The sequence below is a fragment of the Aotus nancymaae genome, unplaced genomic scaffold (genome assembly GCF_030222135.1).
Source record: "Aotus nancymaae isolate 86718 unplaced genomic scaffold, 86718_ANA_hifiasm-v0.15.2.pri h1tg000019l, whole genome shotgun sequence".
NCBI lineage: Eukaryota > Metazoa > Chordata > Mammalia > Primates > Aotidae > Aotus > Aotus nancymaae.
The window spans coordinates 6,094,743-6,108,781 of record NW_026988431.1 but is presented as its reverse complement, the minus strand read 5'-3'; the positions used below and the strand labels follow the sequence as shown (position 1 = coordinate 6,108,781).

At 39.2% G+C, this 14,039-nt stretch overlaps 1 long non-coding RNA gene across 1 annotated transcript in view; it reads right to left on the bottom strand.

Moving 5' to 3' along the window:
• The window catches only part of LOC105705616 (uncharacterized), a 226,775-nt gene that overhangs the window by 35,043 nt on the left and 177,693 nt on the right, over positions 1-14,039 (bottom strand). The window lies entirely within an intron of this gene.

Here is a 14,039-nt window from a genome sequence, read left to right as displayed (position 1 = left end):
GTCTATGTATCCACCATGACCTTCTCACTCCTCACTGCAGGAAATATTTGGGGTTGGTAATAACGATTGAGAGCTCAAACCATGTGAGATTCTGCAGTGTATAAACCCTAACCATTGCCATTTTAGCATTTTCACCATATCTTAAGATAAGTAGGAAAAAAGAGAAAGAAATAAGTCATCTGCTTCTGCAGGCTTCAGAATTTCCTTTAGGCTCCTTCCAACCCAATCTTTGACTCTGATTCTTGAATGTATAACAGTAAGATTGGTCAACTTTCAGAGGACCATTTAAGGGTTTCAAATAGCTTCTCTCTTGCATCAAAGGAAACCAGCAATCTCACAGCTGCTTCAGTAATTTCAATCAGAAAAGAAAGTGGTTAGTAACTTGCTGAAATAAACCATATTGGACTCTGGATTTCACCAACCATGAAAGATTATTTTCTTCACACATGTGTTTAACTTAATGGGTGAAGAGACAAAAAGAAAATGAGTTTTCATGAAGTACTATGGTTTGTCTTGATTACAATTCAGCAAAGATTCCTTGCTGTAGATTCTTTCCAACTGCAAGTTAAAGTTTTAGTAACTTGGCATGGCTGCCTCTTGGGCGAAAACAAAGGCAGTTCTCATGTTGGGATGAAACAGCTTCTCCCTCAGCTTCCTGTCTCAATTCCAGTAGTCCTTCAAGAGCAGGACAGACTCTATGTTCTCACAGCCCTTCTGGTAATGTCATCTCACAATGACTTTCTTCACTTTGCATCACTCACACTCAGGGGCATCCACAGTGTCTCGAACATAGTAGGCACTCAATAAATGTGTGCTGACTGTTGAATGAAGGTTATTACATTCTGCATTTTAATTCTATGTAGTCTCCTGCACAATCAGTGTTTTCAAGAGAAACAGAACCAATGGGAGATAAATATGTGCATATACATATAAACATATGTATACATACATATATATTTGTTTTATTTAGAGATTTAAGGAACCAGCTCACATGACTGTGGTCTGTCAAGCGAGTTCAAACTCTGTAGGACAGTTCAACAGACTTGAAACTTGGCAGTTGATTCTGTAGTATTGAAACAATTTATTCTTCTCCAGGAAACTTTAGTTTTTGCTCTTAAGGCCTTCAACCGATTGGATGAAGCTTACCTGCATTATTAACGATTAATCTCCTTTAAAGTCAACTGATTGTAGACATTAACAACACCTACAAAAATATCATCATATCAACACCTAGATTAGCATTTGATTAAATGCTTGTGTATTATAGCCTACTTAGCCAAGTTGATAAATAAAATCTAACATCACACTTCCTCATCTGATTTAAACCTCAAAGGCTGAAATGCATTTATGTTGAGAGCTTAGGATATGCTTCTGTTGCATTCTACCTACCTCAATTATTTCTGACCCAGGTTTCTTATTTCTTCTGAAGATGCCTCTCATATTTTAAAGTCCCAATCTGCTTTTATTCTTGATGCAGTCTAGTTTCCTTTTTCTGGGCTATCCAGCAATATGCCTCACCTGGTCTCCAGCTCCATTGCTCAACTTGTAGCTGGTTACTTGAATGATATAAGATTTTGTAGCTACCTTCTATGCCATGGTCATCATGTACAGTTGTGAATGGTAACCCTAGAATGACATAGTGTAAACAGAGAACCCACTTGTGACCATCCATTCATCTATTCACTATCCAATCATCATTACCTACCCCTTCAGACATCTCTGGGGGAATCTATATTCAAAACTCCTTTCATCTGAGGAGACCAAAGTGAGGTGAGATCACCTAAAGTTGTAAATACCTGAGAGCAAGTTTAAAGTAAATGACCCTCAGTCATGAACTTCTTAGTGAGAGTAGGGGTGGGGTGGCTTTTCCTTGAAGGCAGACCTTGATAAGACCTAGGTGGCTGATGTCATACATGGCAGGGTTTCAGAGTACTCTTCAGAAGACAAAAATTTATGAAAATGCACTTCACACATTTCTCTACAGTTATCCTAGTCCTACTATGCTCTTAGCACTTAGGATAAATTTTGATCATATCTTTCTAACAAGGTTACTTGAAATCTAAATCTCTCTTTAAAGCTGCTCAGAGTCTCTTTCTCTTTCTGCAGCTGACTTTGGCCTCAATCATGCATTCAGCAAATACTTGTATGCCGCCTGCTATGCATCAGGCACTGGTCTAGACACTGGTCATTTTCCTGTTGATTTTTACATTCTAGTCTTCCATCGAAGATGATAGGCCCTGCCCCTCTTCTAGTACCTTTGAAATTCCAAAGATATTTATTACCTCTGGGCTAAGACAGAAATACATCTGGTTCATTCAATAAGATTTAGGTCATAGGATGATAGAACATTGTCAAGTGGTGCACACTGAAGGCATTACAATAGATGCTATCCCTAGTGCATGCTATCTGTAGTATAGGGTTGCCTTAGGAGAAATTAAAGGGCTAGCAATACGACTATACTAAAAACAGAGGTAAATAAAGAAAAAAGAGATGGATTTAAAAGAATTCTGTAAACTTTATTCTTCCTTTTAACAAGTTCATTAGGTGAAAATTAACTTTGGCTGTAAGTGTATGTATGTGTTCTTTTGCCTGGGAGTCTAGAAATCCATAAATCCTAACCAAATTGAGCCAAGGAAATAAATCTTCTTTAGACTGATGGGTTATTTTTTGACATGAGCAAAGCTGAAGTTGGTTTGATGAGTTAGACCATCTCTTCATCCAGAAATCTATATCCCACCAAGATAGTTTTAAAGACTCTTACAAAATTACATGGATTGCACCAAGATTAAAAGGAAGTGGAAGAAAAAAAAACTAAGAGAAAGAAAAGTGAAAGAATGTCTTCGTGAGTCTAGCTTCCTATTTTCCTTAAACTTATTTGCACAAATGTTGTTCCTCATGACTTGCCACTTACATAATTTAATTTTCTAATATCCATCTTTTGTTCACGTCTTTGAAATAGAAAATTCTTTTGTAGAAAATGACATCTTAGATAAATGAAATGTAGTAAACCAGTATCCTAGAACTAAAGTCATACCTCATTTGCTAATTGTCTATTTCATATGAGTTTTAATCATATTTTCAATTGCTTCCCATGTCTATATTTTGTTTTTCTAATGAAAATGGTAACTCCTTTAAGGCAGACAGTTCCTACTGGGTGCCAGTCACTTTACATACACTGTTTTATTCTGAATTCTTTTAATGACACTGTGTGATAGATTACTCCCATTTTACAAACAAGGAAATTGAGGCTCAGGGAGGTGAAGTTATTTACCTTACAGCTAACTTAGTAGCAGAATGAGAATCTCACTGATGAGCACAGGGTTGTGGTAGTACCTCTCTGCAGGGAGGTAAGGGTGGGAGTCTATGTGGTTTTGACAAGGGTGGGCAAGAATTCACCCTGGAAATCTTGACTAAAATGTTTTTGTGGGTCTCGGGCACAGTTAGGTTCACACCTAGGAAACTCTCTGAGGGTAAAGCCACAGCTTGGTTAAATTGGGTGACTCGTGACTCACAAGTGTGAAGGTTTATATTTTAGCACCTGGCAATCAGAGGCAGAATTAAACTACTTAAAAATGAACATTCATGAATACTCAGAAACTTTGCAAGAGCTCCAGGTCACAGCATATATTAGACTCTGAATTGCATCTAAGGGTTGAATTACCTTCTAGCCTGTCTTTGATTCATACTAAATAAACATAAAGCGACAACACTGGGCAGATGAGTAAGCCTTTGAGTCCTGTCCTGGGGTTGTGTTCTCTGCTGGATCAGATTTGATTTCAGTAGCCCCTCCTGAAAAGCAGGTTCATTATGGTATTTATTGGGTAGGTTTGGAACAAGGCAATCATGAGGTCCTGATAGCTGTAATACAGATTTTTAAAAATCCAAGCCTCAGAAACTTGCAGAGATAAGAAAAGACAACTGTACTTTGTACAAGTATATCTAAAATTCAGTACTTCTTTATTTTGAAAATTGCTTTTCAGTTTCTTCAGGAAAAATTATAATTGTTGGAGGAAATTAAGGGAAGAGAAAGGGAAAATAACCTGCTTTGTATTGACATTGTGCTCTACATGACTAAATTATTGAGCGAAGAATCAAAGCAGTTAGTAACCTCAGCCTACTGCATCTCACTACTTATCTACCTGGGATAATTTAAAGATTTCTCAGGACGTTCTTTTCTTTTTTTTTTTTTTTTTGAGATGGAGTCTTGCTCTATTGCCCAGGCTGGAGTGCAGTGGCATAATCTTGGCTCACAGCAACCTCCGCCTCTTAGATTCAAGCTAGTCTCCCATCTCAGCCTCTCTAGTAGCTGGGACTATAGGTGCACACCACCTTGCCTGGCTAATTTTTGTATTTTTAGTAGAGATGGAGTTTCACCATGTTGGCCAGGCTGGTCACAAACTCCTGACCTCAAGTGATCCACCCACCTCGGCCTCGCAAAGTACTAGGATTACAGGTATCAGCTACCCGCCCGGCTCAACATCTCATATTCTGTTTAGGATTTTGCCAGGGCTAGAAACCTATAGAAATGATTGAAGCATGAAAATGGGGATATTTTGTTGCTGACTTGTGGCAGAAAATGGTGGTGGTGGATATATGCTTGTAGTTAATTATTCTGCCCATTTTGTCAGCCCTTCGGCCCTATTGGTCATTTTACACTTCATAGGTTTTTTTAAAAAAGATATTTAGACTTCCCACCTTTTACAGTTTTTCAAAACTTGTCTTTCCCCACATTTTGAGACATTTATAGTAAAACTAAAGGTAATGCAATAACCGAAGGATATGTATTTGTAGTACAGATGCCAGGAAGCCAGTTTGTTAAGGGCCTCCTAGACTAAAGAAGGATTAAAGGAGAGGAGAGGATTCATATATAAGGTGGTAGAGAATCTTGGTGCCAGAAATTAGAGTCGAAAGAAATAATAATTGGATGCATGTTAAACCTAACCATTTAGATGGCTTATTTTCCACTGGGCTATGACAAGTTCTGTGAGTAGAACATGTCTGGTGTTGCCCATCACTGAATCCCATTTCTTGCACAGAACCTGGGACATAACAGGGACTATATAAATATCTAGTTAATAATGAATAAGGGAATGAGGTAGGGAAAGAATCCTGCCTATCTTGTTCTTTATAGTATTCCTAGCACTGGCACTAGTAGATGATCAATAAACGATACAGACTTGGGTGTCTTCCTGGAGCTTAAAATATCCAAATGTTAGGCTTTGTGAAATACAGCCACTATTTGTTGTATGACTGGGTTGGTTTTTATAGACCAGATAATTTTTTCACTTCTCAGAGTAAAAAGGGCTGGGTTTTATCTTGCAAATGGCCCACCATTTTTTTTTTTTAATTTCATTTTATAGCATCTCTGTAAGTGCTGACACTTTGCCTGGCTTTGAAGGGGCCAACTGTTGACTTGTTTATTCTGACTCTTTATTAAGTATATCCATAATCAAATTAATTCTTGTTCTGTTACAGGAATAAGGCAGAGTGGGGAAGTCCATATTATAGAGCCATGTTATAGAAATTAGAATACCTGGTAGTGCCAAGAATGCATGCCCCTGGATACAATGTAATACAAAGTGAAGAATAATGACTTACAGGTCTGAAGGCTCTGGTTTTGGCCCTTCTTTGCCAACAACTTTAATGACTCACTTAACTTATTTGAGTCTTTTTCCTTGGTTGTAACAGGATTATCCTTTTGAAGAAACAGTATCAAGAAAATCATGTTCAGAGTAGAAAAAAATTATAGCTAGGTGGTACATGTATCTGACTGAAAATAAACAAGCAACGAGTATTAATTTGCTCACGTCAGTTTTTATGATGAGTTTCTGACACTTTGTTAGAGAGCCTGGAAATTCAAACACAAGTATTTCCCCTTCTTCCTTCTAAAGGAGCCCATAGGTGCAAATTCTAAAGGCTTATTTGATGCATAAGAAAATTTCTCTTATGTTCATGAGTTGTCCTAATTTCTCTCCCTTTTTTTTCCTTTTCTGGGTAAAATAATATTTGCCAACTCAGTTTTAGGGTTGGATAGGATTTCTTTGCCTCATTATCGATATAACATCTAATCAAATCATTCTGAGTCTAATTAAAACATTTTCTCAATGTGCTATCAAAGAAATTCTAAACATTACACATCAAGAGCTTACAGGAAATCACCATCTTTATGTTAGAAAAGAAACAGGAAGCACTGCTTATCTCTGGAACCTCAAGATTTCTGAAGGACTTACCTAATCTACAGGGTTTCTACTTAGGCACCAAAATCAAGTCATCTATGGCACTTTCTAAGACTTAACCTAGTTCTCCACAATATCTCCAGCTTGGGAAGAATTTGCCCAAGAAAACATTTATATTACAAAAGTCCAAATGCCAGGAAAAATGGATAGGCAGTAAAGCAATTTAACATCAAAAAATAATTTGTTAGTGTTTTAAACTATTGCTTAATATGAAGGGGAGGATCTGATACTGTGTATACAATAGCACTGCAGTTGCTCACTATAGGTGGTAGGTGCAGAACATAGTTTTATGCGCTTCTTTCTGCTTATCTCTGCTATCCATATTACATCCAATAAACATGTATAACTTTTGTAATCAGAATAAGATATAAAATGTATTATTGAAAATTATGCTAAATTAAACCATAGGCCTTTGCAGACATTCATATTGAGAATTATAGACTTGAGAAGAGGGCATCCCAAAGGACATGAGTCTAAACACTATAATTTAATAAAGGAAGAAACGAAGGTCCAGAGAAGTAAACTGACTTGCTCGTGTCTGGGGGTAGAGGTGGATGAGGAGCTAGGTGAAGCCTGGATTAGAGTCTCAAGTCAGAACTCTTTGAGTGTTATCTGTATAGTTTCTATGACAGATATCCTTTAACATATATGTGATATGCAGATAATTTAATTGTCCAGATAAAAACTACTCTGAGATCTTCTCTAGGAGTTCACTGGTAGGAAACGGAAACATTTTTTTAAAAGCATGATCAAATGTCTAGTCCCATTTGACTTGAATAATATGCCCAATTATAAGATAACAAACTTTGTCATTCCTGGCAACAACTAAGCTCAAATACATTGCTCTGACTGGGCTGCTCTACAAGGTAGGCTTGAAACCCAGTATCTGCCCTCTCCAGTAATGACCTAAACACATCACCAGGCATTACAAAACATCTAAACCCAGAGACAGAGGAGAAGTGGAGTGAGCAGATCCCTCCATGTAAAGGAAAAGAAAAATCAGATTTCTTTTCCTTTACTGTCAGACACTGTCAACAGGAGCCCCAGATGGAATACTCTGCTCTCTGTATCCATTGGTTCTGCATCTGTGGATTCAACCAATGGCAAATGGAAAATATTTTTTAAAAAAATGGATGGTTGTAGCTGTACTGAACTATGCACAGACTTTTTTCTTGTCATTATTCCCTAAGCAATATAGTATAAAAACTATTTACACAGCATTTAGATTGTATTAGGCATTATAAGTAATCTAGAGATGATTTAAAGTGTATAGGAGGACGTCCATAGATTATATGCAAATACTACATAATTTTATACCAGGGACTTGAGTATCCATGGATTTTGGTATCTGTGGGGGTCTCAGAACTGATCTCCCATGGATACTGAAGGAGGACTCTACAATAACCATTTGAGAGAGGTTTTTAAAAAAACTCATTTTATAGACAAGTAACTGAGATTGAGAAGCTAGTCTATTTTAGTTAGTAAATAGCACAGGCAATATTTGAATGCAGGTTATCTACCACCCAGACTAATGGTCCTTCCATTTCTACAGCCACGAATCCCTGTTTACAAGGTAATAATATATCCATTGCGTAAAATAGATGTAATAGAATGTAAAATAGGAAGTGTTGATCAAGTGCAAAGATATAGATGATTATCACAGACTATTAGATAGAAGGCTCAAAGTAGTCAATAATCAAATAGAGGCCCGGTGCGGTGGCTCACGCCTGTAATCCCAGCAATTTGGGAGGCAGAGGCTGGTGGATCACTTCAGGTCAGCAGTATGAGACCAACCTCGCTAACGTGGTGAAAACACGTCTCTACTAAAAATACAAAAAATTATCTGGGTGTGGTGACGAGTACCTGTAATCCCAAGTATTCGGGAGGCTGAGGCAGGAGAATTGCTTTAATCTGGAAGGCAGAGGTTGCCGTGAGATCGTGCCACTGCACTCCAGCCTGGGTGACAGGGCAAGACTGTCTCAAAAAAAAAAAAAAAAAAAATCAGATACAGACCTGATATGGATGCTGTTGGTGCCCTACCCAGGTCTTCTTCACTGGGCTACTGAATTCCTCTTCCAGTTGCTGTGAGTATCCACTCTGACCGGCTCACAGCTGCTTTTTTTATCTGGAGAATTGCCCTCAGCTAGGACCAATGGGGACCAATGGGGACCAATGGGAACCAATGCAAACTGCCTCATCTAGGAGGCAGCCCGCAGACCACAGTTAACTGATATGGAGGTGTCAAAGGCAGACCACTTGCCTCAAGGTGAGACACACTATGTGGTGCAGTTCATGTTCCAGAGCTCCCCATGGCATCTGATTGAAGCCTGTCTCCAACTGAGACCACATCTTTGCTTAGCTGCTTCTTCCTGCCCCATTTTGCTTCCCCCACTCCCTTTCTTCTGAGTGTGCTGCATCAGTCAATCACTTGAATGAGAATTCGAGTTGTCAGATTTAAGAAAAACAAAAAAGCACACATGACACTAATTTAAATTTGAATTTCAGATACACAAAAAATAATATTTTAATATAAGTGTGTCCTATGCAATATTAAGGACATACTAAATTCTTTCCTGTTTATCAGAAATTCCAGTTTAACTGGGATATTATATTTTATCTGGCAACCCTAGTAGGAATTTATATCTCAGACTCTGCTTCTAGGGAACCCAACCCACAACAACATCTCAATCATTGAAATTTATGAAAGGAACTAGTTGCGGGAAATTGGATGGATTGTATAGAAGGATTTTATTGGAAATAGCTGTGGAGTTCCAACCACCTTTCCCCAAAGTGGAAGAGCGTGCTGTGCTATCTTCTGAGCTTAAGCTAGAAAGAGGGGCTGTCACTGGACCACTCAAAGTGCTTCATATCTGTCCCGGCAGCTGGGGTCACAGTGGAACAATTAATCTGGGAGTTCCAACACAGCTTGAGGCAGGAGGGTTTAGAGTACAGTGGGGGAAAATTGCATTCTTCCTGATGGCAGTTAAGGAGTGTGAATTTTAGAGACTAGATGAGGAATTCATGGGCAGAATGGGACCTGGAGTCATTTTTAAAGTGAGTATTTCCTAGAAGATGGCCTGTTAGGGAAGGGGACCCCAACAGGTTATAAAGCTGACTGAGGGGGCTTCAGGAGTAGCCAGTAAAAGGAAAAGTACAGCCTAGAGCAAGGCTTGGAAATTTTTTCTGTAAAGGGCCAGAGAATAAATATTTTACTCTCTGTAGGCCACAAAGTCTCTGTTGCGATTATTCAACTCAGTCATCATCACAGAAAAGCAAGCATAGACAGTATGTAAGAGGATGGGCATGGCTATGTTCCAATAAAACTTTATTTATAAAAACAGGCACTAGGTGGGATTTGGTCTGCCTTCCATCGTATGCCAAATCCTGACCTTGGACAAAGCAGAGTCAATCAGAGGGGATTAGCAGAAAAAGTACAAAGAACCTGTGAATTTGCCTAGGAGCGAATCTTCTTTAAATGTCTCATCATTTTATGTTCATATCAGTCAGATAAAATTATTTCTGCTCCCCTTTCATTTCTTTTCTCCCCAAACTCCAGCTTTGGAAGGGTCAGAAACTGAGATTAGTAAAGCAAGGAAGAGTGAGAAAGAAGACTAAGTTAAATTGGAGTTTTGCTAAAGGGATTAGATAATTTTAACTATTTAAAATTATTTTTTAAATTGTTAAATTATTAAAATTATTTAATTGAATTGAGACTGTAATATAAAGTAACTGTAGAATTTTCTATTAATTGTGTGACCAGAAAAGGTACAAGGTCCAGTCAGTTTTTATCTAATCACTGAGGAAGAATGTCCTCCCCAGAACAAATTTTAAAGGGATAGCAAGAGACAAAAGTAAAGATGGGGCCGGTTGCAGTGGCCCATGCTTGTAATCCCAGCACTTTAGGAGGCTGAGGTGGGTGGATCACCTGAGGTCAGGAGTTCAAGACCAACCTGGCCAACATAGTGAAACCCTGTCTCTACTGAAAATACAAAAATTAGCCGGCGTGGTGGTGGGTACCTGTACTCTCAGCTACTTGGAAGGCAAGGCAGGAGAATTGCTTGAACCTGGGAGGTGGAGGTTATAGTGAGCCAAGAGCACACCACTGCACTTTCACCTGGGTGACAGTAGAGAAACTCTGTTCCCCCACAAAAATAAATAAATACAAATAAAATAAAGGTGCTTTCTTATTACATTTAATTTGTCCTGCTTGTCTGAGGTACTTCTTACATTTATATTTGTAGGTCCTTGCCCAGAAACAAATCTAAAAAGGTTCCCAATTTTGAGAAGTCTCCAAAGCAGTCACACAAAGTGGTTCTTGAGAGAAAACGTTGGTTTTGAATTCCAGTGAGGCCTGGAGAACACAAAGCTATGCCAATGGCAGGCGAGTCAAAGTATTCCTGTCCGCTTAAGTTTTCACCCTCCTCTTTGTTCCCATTAGGAGTGGGATGGGGTGGAGGTCAGGAGCAAGAGCGAGTGTGAGGAGCACGTGGAGAGTGAGGAGCACGTGGAGAGTGAGAAGAGGGGGAAAGGCTGACCACACTCATTTCCCTGAAGGCAGTAGTGGGCTGGTGGTTGGGTTTAGAAACCTCACCTTTGAAAGATTTGCTTTGTTAAAATGTGACTTGATAGTCCACATTTTAATCTCTGAATTAAGACTGTTGGTGACTTAACAGTGACTGTAGGACTTTCCAGTATGTAAGAATTAATAGAAAAGTCACGGGACTGCCTTACTTTTCATCCAGAGGTGGAAAAGTACTGTTCTCATGGAGCAAAACTGAGAGACCAAAACAAAATTCTCTCTCTCTTCACAACCCATGAGTCCCACAAGTTTAACACACTAGGTAAACAGATAAATGTAAAATGGGACTGGGCTCTGGGAGCCCTGTGGTGGGGGGCCTTTCCTCACTCTGCAGTGCCCTGGTCCCCAAGACCTCCCTAGGAAATCCAGGGTGTCAGAAGGCAGTTTGCCAATCACTGCTGCATATCTAGCTCTCCCTTAATTCGGAGGCCTGCAGAAAACAGCTTAAAACTGGCTAAAAGTGTGATGATACCAATGAATTACTTCTTGGTGTTTTCCTCAGGATGTACCACAAACTGACATCAGATTGCATTAGAAAATAATACCGTAGTTCAGGGGTCAGAAAACCTTTCCTTCAAGAGGCCAGATAATAAATATTTTAAGCTATTCTGGCCATATAGTATCTGCGGCAACTACTCAACTCTGCTGTTGTTCTTGAAAGTAGCTGTAGGTAATGCATAAACATACGAGCATGATGATATTCCAGTAAAAGTTTATTTACAAAAACAAGTCTCATGGACTGTAGTTTGCTAACCCTTGCTGTAGTGTACCAAAGCATCCATTCCCTGTTTTTCCAATAAGAGGGCTTATTTTTCCTCCAGGATGACTCCTTACCACCAGCTTTACTCCAAGTCTGTGTGGTTCAAGCCCCACTCCTCTAAATCCAGGGGAGGACACGTCATTCAGATCTGGATAAGCGTAGTATGCCTCCCTGTGTCCACTACTACTGACTTAGGGTGAGGGTCTGAGCCAAGGCAGTCAAAGTCAAATTAGATTAAGTGAAGGGACTTTTGCTTTAATAATTTTGGATTTTAGGCTGGAAATATGTAAGCCTGAAATATTAGGATGAGCAGGGAAAAGGAATCTGCCTGTCTTTGGTGGAATTCCCATAATACAAAGATTTGTTTCCAGGAAAATCTGAGGCAGATATGGAAGTCAGATCGGGAAAGCAGGAAAACAAGCAAGGATGCAGTATCAAGCAAAGTCCCATGAAGGGCAGCTTTGGCTAACCTCTGAGGGAGGTGGGGAAGCTCTGGGACCAACCTTAACTGTGAACTTGTTCCCGTCAGGGATGAGGGAGTCAGGATATTTATACCTCTGCACCTGCTAGTTATTGGTTAAGATCTACCCCTGGAGAACTTTAATTCCTAGGCTATTCTAGCATTCAGGGCAGTAGTTGCCAATGTTGGCGTCAGAGCTTGAAGGCAAAGTGCAGGTGCTGTCTATCAGAAGAGAAAGCATACCAGGTTAAGGTGTATGAAGGCCATGCGTAGAAAACTGACAGCTTCTGCTACACTGCTAGAGAGAGAAGTGAATTTTTGAAAAGGAAAAACAAGAGATGCGGAGAACATGAGGGCTTATGACAATTTTTGAACCTCTGTGTCCAGCTATTCCAGAAACACTAATTTACCCCTGGATTTTGCAGTTACTTGCAAGGAATAGGGGGAGAGGAGGAATTCCTAGAAGTTTTCTATTACTTGCGAGCAAAAGTGTCTTAATGGAGAGAGACACACAATTGATCAGACTTTACCATAACACAGAGTAGGAAGAAAATAAATCTTAAAAGGTGGCACATTGGCCTTTGGTCCTCAAGCCTTGGAAATAACTTCTCTCAATGGAGCTTTTGTGTCTCTATTTCTATTCTTAATAACAGCCCCATTGTGGAATTGCAGGGATAGGAGCCTTTCACACCCTTATAAAAATCCAACTTCTGAGAATGAGGGAGGGCCTGAAAGGTTTGGCCCCTGGGGACAAACCCCAGGTGCACTCAAGGCCTTAATAAATAATGGAGCACAAGTAGAAGAAAGGGCAAGAAATGTGGGAAATGTGATATCTCAGTTCCGAGGCCCGGTGGACCAACTTGGCAGTCTTGGATAGAAACAGATTAAGTGTGAGAAATCACTCATCCCTGATATATAGTTGCTTCATGGACTTTGCCATTGTGAGAAGCATTCAGCCTCAGTAAGTCACAGACAACAAAATGTGCATTTTTTCACTTCAGAGGATTTAGCCAGTTGATTAACTACAAAAAGAGGGAACTTGGTGGGTAAAAGACTAAGCTTTCACTTCAGGGAATTCTGGTTGAGCCCTCCAAGAAACGGAGTTCACATCTCAGCTCTGGGACTCTCAAGGATAATAGCTCACATCAGAAAACCACAGTAAAGGATTTGGCAAGCGGGGACCAGGGTAGGTGGTTGGATGGACAAGGAATTATGGGAAGTCTCTCCTTCCAACCTCCCAGTTAGGGAAATTCTTAAAGAGATGGCGGAATAAGTGGAAAATATTGGAAATCTAGTGCTAAGTCTGATTTGAAATTGCCTCATAATTTTAGAAAAACAAAGAATGTGTGGTGACTACAAAGAAAGATGATGGTCATAAAAATATTTTCCTCCCTACCTGCATATGTTTATTCTTCTTCTTACTTTTAATGGAACCTACTTATCAATGGGATAGGAAATCAGAAAAGCACAGAGATTCACAAATGTCAATGTATTCAGGACTGATCTTACCAATAGGCAGATTAGATTATGTGTAACATAAGAAATCACTAATGTTTGACAACTTTTGACCTACAAAAATGACAATTTCATATGGTACAGCCTAATAATTTTGATATTGGCAAAAGAGGGTCACTAAAACAATTTGATGTTAAACAATTCAAAAACGTTTTGAAGCAGCCTTCATAGGAAAAATCAGAATGTTGAGTGTTTTTATGTTTTCTGATACTTACTTTATAACTCAGTATTGCCTTTAATTTGAATTACATGTTGAAGGTGAGGTAGAAGCAGAATAAATTTTTCAGGACTTGGGTATATGAAGACCCCATCCAAGCCCTGGTTACATTCATCATATGAATCTCTGCAGGTCTTTCTCTTGTAAATGTTATTATTTCAAACACCTAATGAAGAATCCTGACTCCACCATTTAGTATTTGCATGGCCTTAGATCACATGGATGCAAGGTTTAGACCTTTAACCCAATAATCCCTTCTGCTGAAACGTAAG